This window comes from Staurois parvus, unplaced genomic scaffold, assembly GCF_062004578.1.
Source record: "Staurois parvus isolate SC_StPar_1 unplaced genomic scaffold, SC_StPar_1.0 ptg002125l, whole genome shotgun sequence".
Lineage (NCBI taxonomy): Eukaryota > Metazoa > Chordata > Amphibia > Anura > Ranidae > Staurois > Staurois parvus.
Window position 1 is genome coordinate 31,623 of NW_028319921.1, and position 5,878 is coordinate 37,500.

The following is a 5,878-nucleotide window of genomic DNA, read 5'->3' on the forward strand; positions in this document are numbered from 1 at the left end:
CTATTGCCCGGGGGCCCCATGAGTTGTCAGTCCGCCCGACTCTTGGTAGAAGCATTGAAGTCCCTGTGCCTCCTAAATTTGTTTTTCTTGAGTAATGGGGCCTTAGTAGGTTATCTCCTTAAAAAAATATACGCACTTCACCGTGGTGATCTTTGGTGTCACCCATCTTGTATAGCTAGGCCTCCACCTCTCCCGGGTTGCCCTCCCGCTTGCTGGTTTCCTGTTACTACCGCTGGAAGGAAAGTCGCAAGAACTCATTAGGTCCCTCTCCCCAGTCGTGTGACTTCCCTGCCAACGGTTATTAAATCATCTCACCCGTAACTATATCATTGAGAACATTGGGATATTCGTACAATCTCATCTTTCCCAGCGAATCACGGTCGATAAAATGATTTATCCATCATTTTTCGCGGCATATCTTATTTTCGTTGTTGGATTCCATAAAGAGCAGCCAGTGTTTGAAAAGCGCCATTATTATTAAAATATTCATTCTTTTCCCATCCCGCGTCTCGGGGACAATGACATCCCGACACAGACATCTCCCCGCTTGGGAATTGCGGCTAAATTAACCGCGTTCTTTGCTACAAAGTAGCGCCTGCAGAATTCATTAAAGGCTTGTCACTGGCGGTATCGCCCGCGCTCGATGGATGTTACGCGCCGGGATGTGTACATATAAAATACATAGCTTGCAAATTTATTAAAAGACAAACGCCGGCTTTGTCGTGGAAACAGGCGGTTCTGCGAGATTGCTTTTACAAGGGGAGATTAATCATTTATGGCCGTCACATCTCCCTGGATGACATCAGCTGTCAGTGTCCTCTAACTCGCTACCACTCCGATGTCGACGGCTGAGCCGGGGCCGGGCGTCAGGGGGCCCCATACATGACTTTTGGCGCTTTTGTGAGCTCTCCTGTCTCAGCCTGGCAATCTCGTTTTATTTAAAAGTATGTAGGCAGCCATTGCTGGACTGCTAGGGCCGAATCATTGACCTGCACTTCAAATATTATTTTTAGACTTTTTAGGGAAGGGGGGCAGGTAATGCCCACATGGAAGAAAAATATATTTGAAATACTACAATTTTGGCCATATTCAATATATTTAAAAAAAAAATATATATATATATATATATATATATATCAGGGGCGGACTGACCATCGAGCACTCGGGTCAGTAGGGGGTTCCATGAAATACCCCTGGTACCTTTTTCTAGGCTTTTTTGGGTGTGCTTTGAGTGTGGGCAAGGAAACAGGGGCCCCATGATCCCCTATTGCCCGGGGGCCCCATGAGTTGTCAGTCTGCCCCTGATATATATATAAAAAAGAAAAAAAATTATATATACAGTATATATATATATATATATATATATATATATATATATATATATAATTTTTTATATATATATATATTTTATAAATATATTGAATATGGCCAAAATTGTAGTATTTCAAATATATTTTTCTTCCATGTGGGCATTACCCGCCCCCCTTCCCTAAAAAGTCAAAAAATATATTTTTTTAAATAATTTGTTGTAAAAGCGCATTTCAACATGCAGTATATATATATATATATATATATATATATATACTGCATGTTGAAATGTGTTCTTATTACAAATTATTTTTAAAAATACATTTCAAATATACTGTATGTCTTTAACCACCACCATATAGTACGACGGGCGCAAGGTGGTTCTCTCGTTCTGATAGGACGTCATATGACGTCCTTCCATTCTCACCGCGCATGCGCGGCTCAGGGAATGGACACAGCGGATCACGGATCACAGAAAGAGCTGAAGATGCTGGCTCGGTCATGTGATCAGCTGTGTCCAATCACAGCTGATGACATGTAAACACGGAAATGACGGTTATTGGCATTTCTCTCCTCTCGAGCTGTCACGCTGACAGAGGAGAGGAGGGCTTTCCACGGAGGGGACATGTACACTGATCATCAGGGCACTGATGATCAGTGTGCCCTGATGATCAGTGTGACCCAAGAAGTGCCACCTGTCAGTGTCCATCAGTGCCAGCAGTCAGTGCTCATCAGTGCCACCTGCCAGTGCCCATCAGTGCCACATCAATGCCACATATCAGTGCCCATCTGAGCTGCCTTTCAATGTCACCCATCAGTGCCAGTCAGTGCCACCTATCAACGCCAATCAGTGCCACCTATCAGTGCTGCCAATCAGTGCCACCTATTAGTACCAGTCAGTGTCGCCTATCAATGCCAATTAGTGCCACCTATCAATGCTGCCAATCAATGCCACCTATCAGTGCCAGTCAGTGTCACCTATCAGTGTGCATCAGTGCCGCCTATCAGTGCCAGTCAGTGCCTCCTAACAGTGCCAGTCAGTGCTGCCTAACAGTGCCAGTCAGTGCCGCCTAACAGTGCCAGTCAGTGCCGCCTATCAGTGCCAGTCAGTGCCGTCTATCAGTGCCATATATCAGTGTCATGTATCAGTGCTGCCTTTCAGTGCCCATCAGTGATGCCTGTCAATGCCCATCAGTGCAACCTACCAGTGCCTCCTCATCAGTGCCCATCAGTGCCACCTATCAGTGTCCATCCATGCAGCCTATCAGTGCCCATCACTGCAGCCTCATTAGCACACATCAGTGAAGGAGAAAAATCACTTATTTACAAAATTGTATAACAAAAACGAAGAAAAAAAATTTTTTTTTTCAAAATTTTCAGTGGTTTTTGGTTTGTTTAAGAAAAAATAAAAATCCCCGAGGTGACTAAATACCAGCAAAAGAAAGCTCTATCTGATAAAAAAAAATATAAAAATTTCATGTGGTTACAGAGTTGCATGACCGCGTAATTGTCATTCAAAGTGTGACAGCACTGAAAGCTGGAAATTGGCCTGGGGGGGAAGGGGGTGACAGTGCCCTGTAGGCTAGTGGTTAAAACACACCGGGAACAAGGCTGGAAAACACTGGAAACAACAGGAATAGAATAGAAAAAAAAATAGAATGGAATAGAATAGAAAAGAATGGAATAGAATAAATAGAAAAAATAGAATAGAATAGCATAAAATAGAAAGATTATAGCCATCTTCTGAAATTCAAATTTCACATTTTGAGTAGAATAGAACCAGCTATTCTTCACAATGAATTCAGATTCGATATTCTCCATTCGAATTTGATTCCAATACTTCAAATCCATTGGAAAAAATTTGAATCTGGTTGATAAAAGAATAAACGAAATGAAACGAATTTCGTTACAAATGCAATGAAAGGAAATTGGTAACTGAACGCATCGATCTGAAACAAAAGCACAGGTCTAGCGACAGACTGGTGTGGGGGTGGGGGGGGGGTGCACAGAGTCTGGGCCGGGACTACACTTAACACTCGATCAGGGACAGAGCGAACCTAGCTGGCTGGCCTAGAGGAGGAAAGAAACGATAAATGCGGCCCTGCATGGACTACGGTCAGATATGCCTAGTTTGCCCCGGTCCGGCCTGCAGAAAGACCCTCAGGTGGTGGAATGACTGACATCGATGATCACATGGACCGGTGAGTGATGGGCAGTGTGTGGTCAGCTGACTCCGAATTGACACGTCGGCCTTCCTTGTCCCTATCACAGGGAGGCTTCTGCCGTACAAATGGCCGTTGTGTGACGCCAGACGGGAAATCCATACAGCTGTCTCTCCGCACCGCACCCCGAGTCTGGCAGGTGGAATCGATCCACAAGTCATCGAAGATTAGAGGGCTAAGCCACAGTGATGTACAAACTGTACAAGAGGAGAATGAGGGCACCGGCATGGCCAACCACAAGGCCTGCATTGGGCGGACTACAAATCCCAGCAACCCAGATACTGAAAATAGCATTGAAATACATTCTATCTATCTGTCTATTATCTATCTATCAATTATCTATCTATCTATTATCTATCTATCTATCTATCTATTATCTATCTATCTATTATCTATCTATCTATTATCTATCAATCTATCTATCTATTATCTATCTATCTATCTATCTTTCTATTATCTATCTATTATCTATCTATCTATCTATCTTTCTATTATCTATCTATTATCTATCTATCTATCTATCTATCTTTCTATTATCTATCTATTATCTATCTATCTATTATCTATCTATCTATCTATCTATCTATTATCTATCTATTATCTATCTATCTATCTATTATCTATCTATCTATTATCTATCTATTACAGTTGTGTCCAAAATTATTCAACCCCCAATGCTGTAAAGGGGTTTAGGGACTATAGTGTACATTTGGAATTGTATTCAGAATCAAATCCTACAAGGACGTTGTAACTACCCAAATGCAACTAAAATGACATCAATTGTTTATGTAATACAGTAGTAAATGGTTCTTATGTGGTTTCTTCATTGCCACAATTATTCAACCCCTTAAAGACTACCACTCTGAAGAACAGAGGTTCATACAGGTGCTTTCCATCAGGTATTGAAAACACCTGTGGATGTCACCGAGCAGCAATCAAGCATAATAAGCACCAATTAGGCAGCTTTAAAATGACTGTGATACTCAGCTCCTTCTAGACATTTACTGGTGTGGTTACAAACATGGTGAAGGCAAGAGAATGGTCCAGGAAGACAAGAGAAGAGGTGATTTCTCTTCACAGGAAGGGCAATGGCTATAAGAAGATTGCAAAGATGTTAAACATACCAAGAGACACCTTAGGAAGCATCATTCGCAAATTCAAGGCAAAGGGCACTGTTGAAACGCTACCTGGTCGTGGCAGAAAGAAGATGCTGACTTCGACTGCTGTGCGCTACCTGAAGCGTAGAGTGGAGAGAAGTCCCCGTGTGACTGCTGAGGAACTGAGAAAAGATTTGTCAGATGTGGGTACAGAAGTTTCAGCCCAGACAATAAGACGCACACTGCGTAATGAAGGCCTCCGTGCCAGAACTCCCAGGCGTACCCCCTTGCTGTCTCCAAAGAATAAGAAGAGTCGACTGCAGTATGCCAAAAGCCATGTGGACAAACCACAAAAGTTGTGGGATAGTGTTCTGTGGACTGATGAAACAAAATTAGAACTGTTTGGGCCCATGGATCAACGCTATGTTTGGAGGAGGAAGAACAAGGCCTATGATGAAAAGAACACCTTGCCTACTGTGAAGCATGGTGGAGGGTCAATCATGCTTTGGGGCTGTTTTGCTTCTGCAGGTACAGGGAAGCTTCAGCGTGTGCAAGGTACCATGAATTCTCTTCAGTACCAGGAGATATTGGATGGAAACGTGATGCAGTCCGTCACACACCTGAGGCTTGGGAGACGTTGGACCTTTCAACAGGACAATGATCCCAAGCATACCTCCAAGTCCACTAGAGCATGGTTGCAGAGGAAAGGCTGGAACATTTTGGAGTGGCCATCGCAGTCACCAGACTTAAATCCGATTGAGAACCTCTGGTGGGACTTAAAGAAAGCAGTTGCAGTGCGCAAGCCTAAGAATGTGACTGAACTGGAGGCCTTTGCCCATGAAGAATGGGCGAAGATACCCGTAGATCGCTGCAAGACACTTGTGTCAAGCTATGCTTCACGTTTAAAAGCTGTTATAACTGTAAAAGGATGCTGTACTAAGTACTAAGATTGAATGTCACTTGGGGGTTGAATAAAACTGATAATGCTGTGAGCACAGAAAAGACATTTGTGGTTATTTCATTATAACTGTTATGTTATATTTGTCTGACCTACAAGTGCCTCTTTAATGTAAATGTAAGCAAGATGACTGAATGATCAAAAGCAATGTCAAACTGGCCAAAACACTCAATTTCAGTGGGGGTTGAATAATTTTGGACACAACTGTATCTATCTATCTATCTATCTATCTATCTATTATCTATCTATCTATCTATTATCTATCTATCTATCTATCTATCTATCTATCTATC

The 5,878-nt window shown here is 42.5% G+C and overlaps 1 long non-coding RNA gene across 1 annotated transcript in view; it reads left to right on the forward strand.

Annotated features, from left to right (window-relative positions):
- Positions 1-3,337: 3,337 nt before the first annotated feature.
- LOC149432645 (uncharacterized) overlaps positions 3,338-5,878 on the forward strand; it is a 55,338-nt gene continuing 52,797 nt past the window's right edge. The window contains exon 1 of the long non-coding RNA XR_016308984.1: positions 3,338-3,509. This is a non-coding gene — a long non-coding RNA (uncharacterized LOC149432645). The remainder of the gene's footprint in view (positions 3,510-5,878) is intronic.